This window comes from Erpetoichthys calabaricus, chromosome 11 (assembly GCF_900747795.2).
Source record: "Erpetoichthys calabaricus chromosome 11, fErpCal1.3, whole genome shotgun sequence".
Lineage (NCBI taxonomy): Eukaryota > Metazoa > Chordata > Cladistia > Polypteriformes > Polypteridae > Erpetoichthys > Erpetoichthys calabaricus.
Genome location: NC_041404.2, coordinates 31,358,047 through 31,372,777, shown reverse-complemented (window position 1 = coordinate 31,372,777; position 14,731 = coordinate 31,358,047). Strand labels below are relative to the sequence as shown.

The window sequence follows — 14,731 nt, the reverse complement described above, 5'->3', positions numbered from 1 at the left end:
GTTCCTGAACATCAGAAGAAGTCAGCTACAGGTAGGGCAACTCCCCTGAGGCAAGGCCCGGAAGGGAGAAGTAGGGGAGCCATCAGGTAGAAAGAAGGCATCAGGTTTTGTTTTAAAGGACTGCTTCCAGCCATTATTTTTAACCTCGTTTTAACTGGATTTATTTATGGGATATTAACCTCCACATTTTACTTGTTTTTAATGGATTATTTATTTAATGATGTTTGGAGCACTGCACTATATTTTGAACACTGTTTTGCTTTTTTTTTAATAAAAGCACTTGCAACTTTTTGCACCATCTCCTTACTTCATTGTGTCCTCACTGTCCAGCTCATCTGGTTACATTACCGAAGGTGCTGGGTTCAAGAGCCCCCCAAAAGGGAGATGGGAGCCTGAAGCAGAACCTGCATTGACACAGTCCTTTCTCAACCCCCACCTGCAGTGTTGCTGGTGATGGGTGGTTGTCGTATACAGATTGGAGCAGAAAAGAAATCTGGTAGGGCTACAGATTCCAAAGTTTGACCCATGAGACTTTCCTCTTTGGGAGGTCCCACTTTTACTAAGGCCAACTCCACTGCCTTTGCCCTCCAGTCTTCCTCCTCCCAACTTCGTACATCAGCCTGGATCATGTCTCTCCTCTTACCTGTGTCTGCTTTTAGAGCATTGTCTGGAAGTGAGTAATTCCAACGCCTTGTCTTCCACTGCATGGGATCTCAGTGATGTCCTTCAACTTCAGTGCACTTCCTGCTTGTGCCAGTGATGCATATGCTGCCCATTTGCACCCTGCTCATCACCAGCATTGCTGTACATCATTATCATACTGCACAGTGTTAAGTTATTTTATTATATATTTTGCATTTAAGCAGGCAATGCTCTGAGAGAGAGGCTATCACAAGCATCAGTGCTCGACAATAGATGACACCAACTTTTTCGACCGTAAAAGACACTTTGATGTGTGTGGATTTTGGAGGTGGGTTCTTTGCAAGGTTTTTCAGGATGTACAGTATTTATGCTAATGAGAAGACTGTAAACTGAAAAAGCCCAAAAAATTGCATTGGAAATTCTAGAAAAACATAACACCCCATCCAAGCCAGAATAAGAAATGACTTAAAATCCATTAAAACTTTTTAATGTGAACTAGCCTGTTACACAGCGCCACAGTTAGCCATGGACATAACGGCCCTGAATTTTGGGGGTGGTCATAGCTCAGAATATAAGTACAGTCCAAAAATTGGCATAGATGAAGAGAATTGAAACTCGTATAATAAAATTATTATTTTTTTATTGCTGACTTCATTTCCAGGAATTGAATATAGAATTTGCATGCAAATTTAGTAGTCGCTTTTTATACTGTGTGAAAGTTTCCAAGAACAGTTATCTGGTATCATCTCCAAGACGACTGAAATTTGAGCCAAGCAAGTTTTTTTTAACATGAGCTCATTCCTCAGCCACTGCAGCGAGGGAGGAGTGTGAAGATGGACACATTGTGGTCAGAGTGGCAGATGGTGAAGATGGAACTTCAACAGGAGCCTTTTATAAGTCTGTTTTTATTTGTGATGGTGGTAGAGGGGCAGCCCATAAAGTAAGATTTCCTGTAAGCTGATGTTCTTTTACTGATCAGCCGAATCAGAGAGGGAGGCTTTGAAACAGATAGCCTGTATGGACATGAAAGGCCTGGACACAGAAAAGACCAAAGTGATGGCGGGATGCTTGGATTTGATGAGTGCAAGGCCATATGGTATGTGTAATGTATGCCTGGACCATACATTATTAAACCCACTTAATTCAATTCAGGGTCACGGGGTCTGACGCCTGTCACATATACATCCATAGTTCCTCAGAGGGGGGCCAAATTATACTGTCCAGTTAACCTAGTATGGGAGAGTGGTGGAAAACCAGAGTTTAAGGGCAGCTGAACAGTACTTAACCATCACTGACAAGGTGCCATGAGTTTGTGCCAATTGAAAGACTCATTTGGTCACATAAGAACATTTACAATAATATTGTCAAAAGGCCAGATAAAATCTTTTATTTAGTCTAAAATGGTCACAAGAGCACAAGAACTTGCAAAGCACAAATGGGAACAGAGGAACAAGGCGGTAAAAGCTAATGCCACAGCAAAGAAACTGTGGCAACAAGTGATTTAAAAATTCTTAAGTAAACTCAATTTGCCACATAGAAACATTTGACCTAAACAAAAAAGCAACAACTTACTAAGCTAGAGCAATAGGTAATTAACAATGAAATGTAATTACCAACTGCAACTCCTAAGAACATATGATAGGAACAATCTCTAGGTCTATGAAGCACACGCTGTTTGATTGTTCTTTATGCACAGCTTTGTTTTTCAATCCATAGACTTCAAATGTGGCACACAAGTGCTTCTCTTCATAAGAAAGGTTTTTGACGTTTAACTTTTGGACTTTGGTGGGGGTAACTTGAGATCAGAATTAATGGGGAAAGAAATGCTTCATTGTGGTCTGTCGACAGAGAACCAGTCCCATGCAGGGTGTGACGCTGGTATGATGACTTGCATACTTTGTTGTCTGAGATTGATTCCCACCCTTAATAATTAATTTTTTCTTTAGTTAAGCATTTCCGTCACTATTTCCTTCACAGCTCCAAGCTATCATATTGTCTACAATGCAAACAATCCTCATATGTGGCCATAAAACTCTTGTCTCTATTCAAGCCATGTTGTAATGTGTTACATTTTAGCATGAGTTTAACTTCCCATTCTTTTCTCTCTTGCTGTGTTTTGAAGTTGCCCATAAGCACTGTGACTTTAAAGTCCTTCTCACAGTGTCCATGGCTGTTGAAGTGGGCCGCTACAGGAACATCTGTGTTGCCATGCTTGATGTGGAACCTGTGTAAATTCATTCTCTGGAGGAGTGTTTGTCCAGTTTCTCCCACAGAGAGTGCAGTGTCAGGACATTTCATACAGAGAATTAGGTAGACCACATTAGATGATCTGCAGGAAAATGATCCCTTTATGCGATGTTCTAGTCGGCAGTGTGGTATAATTATATGGTCTGTATTATAAATGTGAGCACACATTTTACATCTTTCCTGTAGGCTGGGAGATGTGCCATTTTCTGTTGGTTCAGTAAGGGAGCTTCAGACAATTAGTTCCCACAGGTTTGGTGGTTGTCTGTATGCCAGGAGGAGAGGTTCAGGAAATACATTTTTCAGTGTTTTGTCATTGTTTAGCATTGGCTGAAGTTCTTTTATACTTTTTCAAAGTGTTTCAAGATGTGGGTTATAGGTGACAACAAGGGGGATGCGGTTCTTGTTGTCTTTGTTTTATATTCCAGAAGGTTGTCTCTGGGTATCGCGGTAGCTCTTTTTATTTGAGTGTCTGTTGTTTTGGGAGAATAACCTTGTGTAAGCTCCTGCAGGTCTGTCAGGTCTAAGCAAATACGGTTGTATCGTATTGCTTGGCTGAAAATAATGGAGCCCCTTATATACTTGGGGTGGAAGCTATCACTTCTCAGGTAGGTCCGTCTGTCTGTCGTTTTGTGAAAAACAGAAGTTACAAGGACGTTGTCTTGTCTGTTTGGGTTACTTTCATGTGCTCCGGTTTCCTCCCACTGTCCAAAGACATGCTGGTTAGGTGGACTGGCAATACTAAACTGGCTCTGGTGTGTGTTGGTGTGTGTTGGTTGGGGGAGTTAGCCCATCTAGGGTTGTTCCTGCCTTCCGCCCAATGATAGGCTCCAGCACCCTGACATCCCTGTTTAGGACTAAGCGGGGGACAATGACTGACTGACTGTATAGACAGACAATTTTTAATACTAATGCTATCAATGTATGAAATGCAACAAGTTTACAGGAAATAAAATTTGGTAATATGTCATTTCAAATAATTTTTTCCTTTCCATTTAGTCGCATGGTGAGTAAATCAGGTAATTAAGAAAAAATAGGAAACAGCCAAAATAAGAATCTGCTCAATCCTGACATGCACAGTCGAGCAACTGCACCATGCAAAAATAAGCTGGTAGGATATATGAGTTTAATCTTCCCAGGAAGGACATTTTTTGGTTAACCATAAAAGCAAAGAGGAACAAAATGAGGATCCAAAGTCTTAGTAGATAAAAGGCAAACGATCAAAAACCAGTAACCGTAACGATAATGTATTTAAGCCTAGGATCAGCCATTGATTTAGGGTGACAGTGATGACGTCTGTAATGGGCTATGGTTTGATGTCACTGTTGGTACGGAAGCTTCTAAAGGACCTTAGTAGTCTAAAAAAATGAGAAGATGCAATGCAAAGTGGCTAGCATCGTGTGATATGAACATTTATGAATGGTGTTTTGTTAGGTTCACACAAAATAATAAGTTTAATTATTAGAAATGCCAAAAGATCATGCCATTTGGATGAAAGTACAGGCATCAGCCAAATAACCTCAGGTCAGGTTGGGGAGCATGCACTGGTACAGCACGTTGCTGCACCCACCACATAATGAAACAGCTCAGGATCCTGATTGGCAACCCCCCAGGCAGACATGCGGTCCAGTCTCATCCTCTGGAAATGACCCTCTATCTGCTGCAGCCAGGTGTTACGTGGGTGTCCCCTTGCCCTGGTCCAGCCACTCGGGTCCTCCCTTGGCTAATCTTATGACACGGCCATAGTGCAGTAACTGATGCTCCCTCAAAATCCAGGTAATGAGCCTCATTTGGGACTCTATGAGCAGTCGCTCATTCGACACAAAGTCAAACCAGCGGTACCCAAGGATTCTCCAAAGAAATAATCTCAAAACATTTCATTTGGGTCCACCTATTTTGAGATTAGAACTTGATGGATTCAGCTTATTATTTGTAAGCCATTACTACTTTCACAATGTCAAAATGCAAAATTCCTCCGTCCGTGTCTGAACCAAGAAGTGCTGGGGTATATCCTGACAGAACTGAGCACAAATCAGGAAACAACCCTGGCCCAAGTCCATCACAGGGAATGCTCACACACAAACACTCACAATCACTCCTCTTACTCTGATTTAAGAACCCATGGGCATAGCCAGGGGGTGGATTTTGGTTTGCGCTGCTCTTTGAAATCTATTTCATGACAGTTTCAGCTGATCAATTATAGACAGAATAATAATTCACCCCAGCTGAAATTAATTCCTGACCACACTACTGTCTAAACCACTAATTAATCTAAAATACACTGGAGTAATTGGAAGAACATTGAAGTGGACATGTGCAAATCCTACAGATGTCTTTGGAAGAAATTGGATTCTGGAGCTGTGAGACTTTATGCGGTCCCTAACATAATCCAGTCATTTTATTTACTTCATTTACAAGAAATCGCTTTCTTTTCTGATACTTCGGCTTCAGTGACTGATTAAATATTTTTACTACTGTATTCTACAAATGGATAGGGCCTCTACTACATAATAAAACACTAAGATATATGAGTCCTGTTCCTCTGAGCAATCTGATTGGTCAGTTTGGCTTTGATGACGTGTCAAAAGAAGAAGCGATGAGTGTGAGACACATGAGGAGGAGTAAAGGCGCACAAAGCACGATGAGACCATCACCTTCAAAGATGGCAAGAATAAAGCCGGACGGGAGATGAGAAAGGCACTTCAAAAATGATGACAGAGTCTATGAAGCAGGCTTTATGGGAATGCACTTGAGAAAAGGAGTGTCGGTGAAGGGGCGTTCATACACATATGTGAATACAGAAGAAAGGTGCTGAAGGTACACATAGGGCAAGAGATAGAAAATGTTTTTTAATTATTCTATCACCTGTTTTGACACATACTGTGGCTGGTAATATATAAAAGAGAACAAAAATTCACTCAGTATGTCCCCAAGGTAAAATTAAAATAGAAAATCTGCTCATTTAGTAGCATTCTCTTTTAAAATTTCTATTTGAGAATGTTTAATGATTTCGGTATAGTTATCAATAAAGGGTTCACTGACATAAGGAAACATGCATTGCTCACAAAGACAATCACAGACCAGGTATTTGAACTCAGTCTCCTGGAGCTCTGAGGCAGCAGCACAAATATGGCACTCAAGTGTAACCTCCTGTTTGGACTGGCATTTCTGGACTCAGGTTGGGTTTGATGTGAACTATATTAAGTTACATGGTTGGAAAAATATCCACCCTTTCAGCCATCTATGAAATTGTATATAACAAGTATGGGATTTGCACCCTGGAGCTGTGAGGCAATAGTACCAATACACAAAGTGGCTTGATATTAATTTGTATCGGAGTCTCCTGCTTGCACTGGCATTTCTCTGTGCCTGTTGGGTTTTGTTGTGGGCTTATTTTAGGCTACTTGGTTAGAAAAACATCTATTCATTCATCTGTCTGTCAAGGTGTGTCTAACATGGCTGGGAATTGAGCCTGATGTCCTGGAGCTCTGTGGCAGCAGCACCAATGTGCCAATCTAATGTGCACTGTAATATAGATGGTATCTAGCCGAACATAGGTATTTGTGTGTAGGTTTTGGACTGGCACTGCTGGACACAGTTTAGCTATGACGAGTGTCAATTCATCCACCCACCAAACTACCCACCCATACACTATATAAGAAGTGCACATGACAAATGCTTAAAAAATATTTTGTATTGATAGCCATGTTTGCAACTGTATCTGTCTTTTGTGCTACAGGATGGGTGCAGTGTGCACTGAATTAGGTCATATGGGTAAAAAATTAAAAGACAATGACAGTTTGTCGTGTTCCTGTATGTAAAATTGAATGAAGTGGCTTGAAATTCTGTTGCTATCACTTTAACTAAACTCTCTGACAAGTTTATTTATAAAATAGGCAACACAAATAAAAAAATACCATATTTAAAAAAATAAGAATTGTGCAGCTGTTACACAGGCCTTGCTTCCTCCACCCCCGTCAGTCACCATATTGTTTTGTATTTACTCACCATATTTTAATTTTAGATAAACATTGAGATAAAGATTTATCATTCCTTTCTTTGGATTTTTTTTTGCAGCATTTAACTGTGGAATGCTGGATTTACAAACATTTCAGGTTTGGTGAGGTATGGGGACTCAGTAATAAGCACTGCTGCTGTACCTCACCTCACGTAAAGGTTCTATACCCAATGCAGTTTGCATGTTCTCCTGGCGATCATGTGCATCTTTACCTTCAATGTACTGACATCCTGTCTGTTCTTGCATCTCATGAATCCAGAAGAAGCTCCACCACACTTTTAACTCAAGCTGGATTAAGAGATTTTGATTATTGCTGGATATGGTAGCCATGGCGATATATTGGGGTAAATGTATTAAGTCCAGATCCTCTGAGCTATATATTGTGACCACAAGAGGGATGCCAGAGAGTCCTAAACCACAGTCCCAGCAATACACCACACGTTTAAAAGAATAAAAGACTTTTATTCTTTTCTCAGGCACCTTCTCACAATCCTCTTGTCCAATCACAAAAATAATAATCTTGAATCAATGATCTAATGGGTGTTCTTATTCTTCCTCCTTCTTCGCCTCCGCTAAGTGTTGCCCGTTGCCTCTCGACTCTGACTCGACTCTCTGTGAAAGTGGGCTTTCTTTTATGTCAGACCCGGCAATTCTTCTGCTATTATTCCGTCCCTGCTAGGAAGCATTTCCGGGTAATAGACAAAGTAGAGTAGACCTCTTTGGACAGCGCCCTCTACTGATCCCAAGGGGCACCTACAGGGCTGTACTTCCAGACTCCATTTCCCTAGCACCCCTGCAGGTGTCCCAACTGGGCTTTTACATGAGAACCACTGTCACCTAGTGTATGGGGAATGGACCCACTCCCAAGCTCCTGCTTCCTCTGGTCCCTCCATTATTCTATACCAGCTGGGCACAATGTGATCTTTCCTCCCAGCTGGCCAGTGACATTTCTCTCGGGCCTCCTGTCCAGGTAATAATCCATGCACTTCCCTGGCTGGGATGCCCATTCATATGCCACAATATATATATACATATATATATATATATATATATATATATATATATATATATATATATATATAGTATAAAATATAAAATCCAATGACTGTCTGTCTGTATGTCTGTCTGCTTTTCACAAAAATACTAGATCTTTTTTTTCTATAATTTGCTTGAACATTCTGGTTGATTTTGCAACTTATCTCATTGTGCTATGTATCATAGTTCGCTTGTGGTACCAATTTATTTGTGCGAATCTGAGAAATATGCAGCGGGCTGAGGGTAGGGGGGTGGGGACCTCCTCACTCACGCATCAGCCTCGGGGCGTGCACCTTACCTCCGCTTAGCTAGCGAACGAGAAAACTACTTAATGGATTTAGATTGGGTGTTTTTCTATAATTTGCTTGAACATTCCAGGTGATTTTGTAACTTCTTTCATTGTGCTAATAATCATAGTTTGCTTGCAGGAGCGATATATTCACGCTGATTTGAGAAAGAAGCTGCAGGCCAAGAGGAGGAGGAGGAAGCATGACATTTGGAGTGGGGAGCTGGACAGAGCCCTCCTGTCCTCACTGTCCTGTTTCATTAATATGCGGGCAGAGCATGGCTAGTGTATATATATATATATATATATATATATATATATTGCATATATATTGCATATATATAGTATACTGTAGTATAGTATATATATATATAGTAATAAAACAAAGGACAGCTCGAAAGTGTTGGGGCCCCTTGTAGGCAAACCCTGTATATATATTTGATAGCCAAAAGTAAGTAAAGAGGGCAAAAAAGGTTTGAAGGTCTTTCCAGTATGTAATCAGAATGCTGACTGAGACAAAGATGGTGGCACTGCCCCTTAAGAGAAAGCCAGACCGGAAGGGGTGGGGCCAAGGAATGAAAATCTGTAGGAACAAAGGAGGAGAAGCTTTAGCATTACAGTGCCAACCCTTGGCTCTGGGTGGAATTGCCACTGGCTGAGCCCTCAAGTTGTCTCCCAGTCATACGTGTGTGATAATATACTGTACTGTATATACATAGAGACACTTATGAGGAGTGTGGTACAGTGGTGAAGTGCCAGCGCTGCTGCCTCACAATAAGAAGACCAGGATTCGCATTCCAGGTCCTCCCTGCATTGAGTCTGCATGTTCTTCCTGTGAATCTGTGTGGGTATCTTCTGGGTGCTCTGATTTCTTCCTACTGTCCAATGACATGCAGGTAAAGTGGCTTGGTAACAATAAATTGGCCCTCTAGAGTGTGTGTGGTTGCCTTGCAAAGGACTGGTGTCTTGTCCAGGGCCTATTGTTGCCTTGTGCTCTGTGCTAGCTGGGACAGACCCCAGCATTCCTCGTGACCTAGGTCTGGATTAAGCAGCTTATGAAATGACATGACATGACACTTATGAGGTCCTATGCTCCTTCTTGACCACTCAGGTCTCCTGATGAGTGACATCAAATCTTAATCGAGAATCTTTTCATGTGTAGCTCCTAGCTAGAGGAATGAACAGCTCACCTCCATTTAGAATTATGACTCCCTCAATGAGTTCAAGAAGTGTTTGAGATTACCAAGGCTGCTAAACAAAAAGAACATAAATGCTCATCTCTCATTAGCCAGGAAGCACCTACATGATCCCCAATGTGGGTGGGAGAAGGTTCTATGGGCAGATGAAGCAAAAGTAGAACTTTTTGAGCAACAGGGATCTGGCATTAAAGGAAATTTATAATTCTACTATAAGAGCATCATCCCAGCAGTCAAACTCAGAGGTAGTACTATGATGGTTGGGAGACAGTTTGCTGCCCCAGGACCTGGCAAACTTGCTGTGATTGAAGAAACACTGATTTCTTCTCTGTATCCAAAAAAATCTTAAGGTGAATATCCACCTATCCACCCATGAGGTGAAGCTGAAGTGTGGTTGGGTCACGTAGCACTGCCAAGACAATGAATCGAAACATAAAAGCACCACATCAAAATTACTGAAAAGAACTAAAGTTAATGTTTTTTGGACTTGCCTTGTTAAAGCTTGGAACTAAACTGAACAGAAATGATCCGACAGGACTTGAAGTTAACAGGCCTACCAATATTTCTGAATTAAAGCAGTTCTGTTAAAATTCCTGTAAAGTTAGGTGAATAGCTGATATTGAATTACTTGAGAAGTGTTTGGTCAAGGTCATTAAAGCTAAAGGTAGTAGACTATAAGGGGGCATTTAATTTTTTCACACAATGCCAGCTGATGTTGGATAACTTTTGTCATTCAAAAAAAAACCATAAGAGAGAAAAAAAATGTATTATTTGTTTAATTAGATTTACATTGAATTACCTGTGAACATTAATCAAAATTTGCAGTAATAGAGGAAATCTGGAAGGGGGCAAATATATTTTCACAACACTGTACATATACATTCTGATTGTGCTACCCTGGTAAATTTCTTCTTTCTGCATTTAACATCAGTGGGCGTCTCTGAGCACTTCTAGATTGGAATGTGGATGAGTCACAGGCAGAGCACAATTCCAGGCCTTTATTGCTACAATTATGCCTCTGTGTAGCTAAAATAAAAGGGAACACATATAGTCAGAAGGAAACGGAGAGAAAATGCTGCTGCTTGCTAGAGAAATAGAACAAAATAATGAAACATTATCTAGGCAGTCCATGACTATTTTGTACTGAGTGTTAAATTGTATTTTGAATTTTCATGATTTGTACATAGAGTTGATTTTTAGAAAAGAAAAAAAAAAGTGATTGACCTTTGTATCTGCATAGAAGGTCCTTGCAGGTTGCTATTGATTCCTCAGTGTAATTCAATATTATTGCATGAAATTTGCCCTTTTCTCAGGCAATGATTTATAGCTAACTGTGGATGACCAAATCGTCCATTCTGATATATTTGACTTCAGAGACTTTATCAAAAACTAAGAGAAGGAGTTTTCTGCTCAAGTGGCAGAGAACCAGTTAGGATGCTGTGCTGTACATCTAATTATTTAATCTTTGATTCATTTTCATTTTCTTTATAATCTTACCATATGCTTTAGTGCTGCTGCTCACAAGTCCTGGATTCAAGTCGCATGCCCAGTCAGTGTCTGCGTGGAGTTTGCATGCTCTCCCTGTGTCATATTACCTAAGAGCAGCATGTTAGGTTAACTTGATAACTTGAAACTGGCCAGGTCAGAGTGAGTGTAGGAGCGGGTGATATAATGGGCTGGCACCGTGTCCAGGGCTGGAGTTTGCACCGCAGTACTCTGTGGCTCAGAATTGGATAAAAAGTCTGAAAATGTTGTGTTGTTGTCATGTTTATGTCATTCACACAATGCTGTCCAACATCATGTGGAAAAGACCTATTTCTGTTTTAGTCTTCCTCCTTTATGAACTAAATTCCAAGAACACTGTTGATTAGTGAAGGAGCCCAATGGATGGCTACTCAGTCAGTGTGTTTACATGCACACATATAATCATGTTAAGTTGAATAATACAATTAAGACAGAAACTTCGTTCCTTAATAATAAGTATTTACATACGTAAAAAAGCTTCTGGAGTACTCTTTTGGCAAAATGCTCTGACGTAGTTAAACTGCGCAAAAAGAGTTAAACGTCATCATCAGCGACCATGAATTTGAAAATAAGAAAGATGTCTGTGATGATTTTCTTGTGTTTTATAAATATGTTCAGTCAAATTAATTCTTTATTTATAGGTTTCTGTTTCTGGATTGCATATGGCGCATAGTTTTCTGCTTGGCTGTGAAATTGAGCACTGCAAAGAACTGACATACAGTATCAGTACATGTGCTTGCCTTACATTAAGTGCCGCTGGAATAATAATAACACAGGTGTTTTTACTTCATTAAGATAAGTATTGCATTAGGTTGCTTGTTACTTTAAAAAGTAATCAATCTACGTAATGCTCATTACGTTTAACGTGTTATCCTGCTGCTCTCAGGATTGCTTTGCTGAGTTACATTCAGCCCATCAAGATAAATTTATTGATTTCTGAAATATTAAGACAGATTATTTCATCCAGGAGAAAGAATAATGTGATCATCCAAACATTTGCCTCTGTATTTTGCGGACACTTCTACCCATGGCTGCTGAAGCGTGTGCAAAACAAATGCTGTACATGTGCAGGATGAAAAAGTGCAATGGACACGCGCAAATTACAAAATACTTATCAGTAACCCGGTGAAGGGTTTACATGGCCACATAATCAGGTTACTCGTGGAGAAATCTACCTCTGTTAAGCCAATAACCCAATTTCTCTAATCGGAATAAGGTTTATGTGGCATTTTATAAATCAGACTTCTAGAAATACTGTAACTAGGTTATTGAGGTGCATATAAACACGCTTAGTGTATGCAGTACAAGTGATGAAATGTAGTATAAGTAATCAAGTGCAGCTATGCTGTGTTTGTGACTAGCTGAAGTATCTGGTGTTCCCAGGTATAATTTTATAATGGGTTAAAGTAAGAAAACAAATATTTTATGTGTTTTTTTAAATGGTGACCCTTTTATCCGTCATCTACACTACATCTCAATTTGTTTTCTCTCATGAGCAGATAATTTGTTCTTTTGTTTAGAATTGGATTCCACAATAGTGGTAACTCATTGCTTGGATGGAACCAAGAATGGGACTAGTATGTATGTATGTACGTATTTACTGATTTATTTATTTATTTTCTATTGAATTCATTAAAAGCGAGTAAAATTCCATATAAACAAGTCAAACTTAACAAAACTAAATTCAATTCAACCCCCACCCAAGAGAAAGTGAGGAAGGTCAAAAGCCAGAGCAAAACTTTAAGAGTAGAAACGAGGGCAGAGAATCCATTTCCCCAAAGTAAAATCTATTTTAAGATCCTGCTAGGTTTTAAAAAAAGTTTTGAAAGATACTCTAAGTGAGAATTTGATTTTTTCCAATTTCAAATAATATATATCATCAATATTTACTGGTTTAGTGTGTTTTCATGAACAGATAAAGTGGATGGCATGTTGAATAATGGAATTCATGGATCACGGAAAGCATTTTACAGTAGGAAGGTGTCAGGGGGATTGGAGTTCACAAACGTCAGTACAAGTCTACATGTTCTTACAGGAGATGACACCCGTGGTGGTAATCTATAATACTGTAATGATGATGATTCATTCAATGTTGATTTAAAATTGCTACAAATCAAGATGCTGTTTAGGCATCAACATCTAAAATAATCCTGTTTGCAGACAACAATTAGCTGTTGTTGAGAGCAGAGCTCAAGTTGACACGAGGAGAGCAAGCAGACTCCATAGATATGCAGTGACAAGGCCAGGATTTGAATTTGGCCTCTTGGCATCAGTACTAACTACTGAGCCACTTGGTAGCCCTATGACATATTGTTCTACATTATAATAAATGATTGTTATTTACTGTTATTTAATGATTGTTATATTCTGGTGTTGGTGCCCACATTTTACATTGCATACTTTGAGCTATAACCAAAGTCCGAGCCAGTCATTATTTTAATTAATTCCACTCCTTAACAGGATGTTAAGGATATTCCTATACTGAAAACTTGGAGGGCATGTCAGGGCTAACTGTGAAAGACACTGGTGTAATAACTCAAAGGGCAGAAAGACTGTGAGAATATACATATATATTATTATGACTAAATAAATCAATGAGTGCAAGTTTCAAATATATTTTCTTCCGCAAACTGAAAGGCAGAATTGCTGTGGTGTTAATGGAATAACCTTTCTTCAGAATTAATTTTTAATAGTTTGAAATTATTATTTTTTTCTCCTTTTGCTCAGCCAGAGGTAAAAATCATACCAGGGATCTTGAAATTCCCAGCGGGGCCTTCCTGTCAATTAAGCTGAAAGAGCAACGCTGTTTACCAGAGAGGAAGCTCTTGTCCTTCATAGCTCCCTGAAGGCCCTTGCTAACTCCTTCTGTATTACCTGTTCTCAGTTCAGTCTATTTCATCATCGCGGCTCAGCACCCTGGCAGATTTCTCTTTATCTCCTATAAAATCTGGAGCTGGTACTCATAAGGGTAGGCTTTGTCATGGTGGGATAATTTTCATTCATTTTCACAGCCTGTATCTTAACACCACAGACCTTGCTGAGAGGCAGAGCTTATCCCAGGAACATCAGGTGCAAATCTAGAACACATCCTGAGTGGGATGCCCACGCCTCAAAGGGTATGCTCAAACCCAGTCTGACCTGTCCCTCTTTGGGATGTTGCAAAAAATGAGAGTAGAATGGGGGGCACACATCAGAATAAAGGGAGACCACAGCAGGCCAGACGTTGATCCCAAGCCCCCTTGGAGCTGTATTGTTTCCAAACTTAAAATTGAGGTGCATCTTGAATTTTGAAGTATTTGATCTCTTACCTCATAAGACCTTCTGTATTTAAACAATTACATGAAGTTCACTCATGCAGGCTTGCAAGAAGGGAAAATGATTTGCTGCATGTGCCTGGAAATGATTCCATAAGTGGTTAAAAAAAAAGGGTCTCGGTATGCAAGTATATTTACTTGTAATTCATATACTGTATATGCCAGAATTTTTTTTAACCCCAAATTCTTTTTAAAAGGGTTAGGATTAGGGTTCACCGACAAAAGCGCGATAGACATATGAGCGCCGACAAAACCGCGACGGACAAATGAGTGCTGACAAAATCGCTAACTGGTTTTCGACAAATGTGCGCCAACAAAATCGCCACGACAAAATCGCGAGAGAGGCCAAGAGAGTGGGACGCGTACGTGTGCATTATGTACACATTATGTGCTAGGTTATAATGCAGTCAGAAGAAATCAATTGAATAATACTATCAAGACGTCTTGCTGCAATTCTTCCTACATATGCAGG

At 39.9% G+C, this 14,731-nt stretch overlaps 1 protein-coding gene across 3 annotated transcripts in view; it reads left to right on the top strand.

Moving 5' to 3' along the window:
- htr4 (5-hydroxytryptamine receptor 4) overlaps positions 1-14,731 on the top strand; it is a 465,874-nt gene that overhangs the window by 80,760 nt on the left and 370,383 nt on the right. The window lies entirely within an intron of this gene.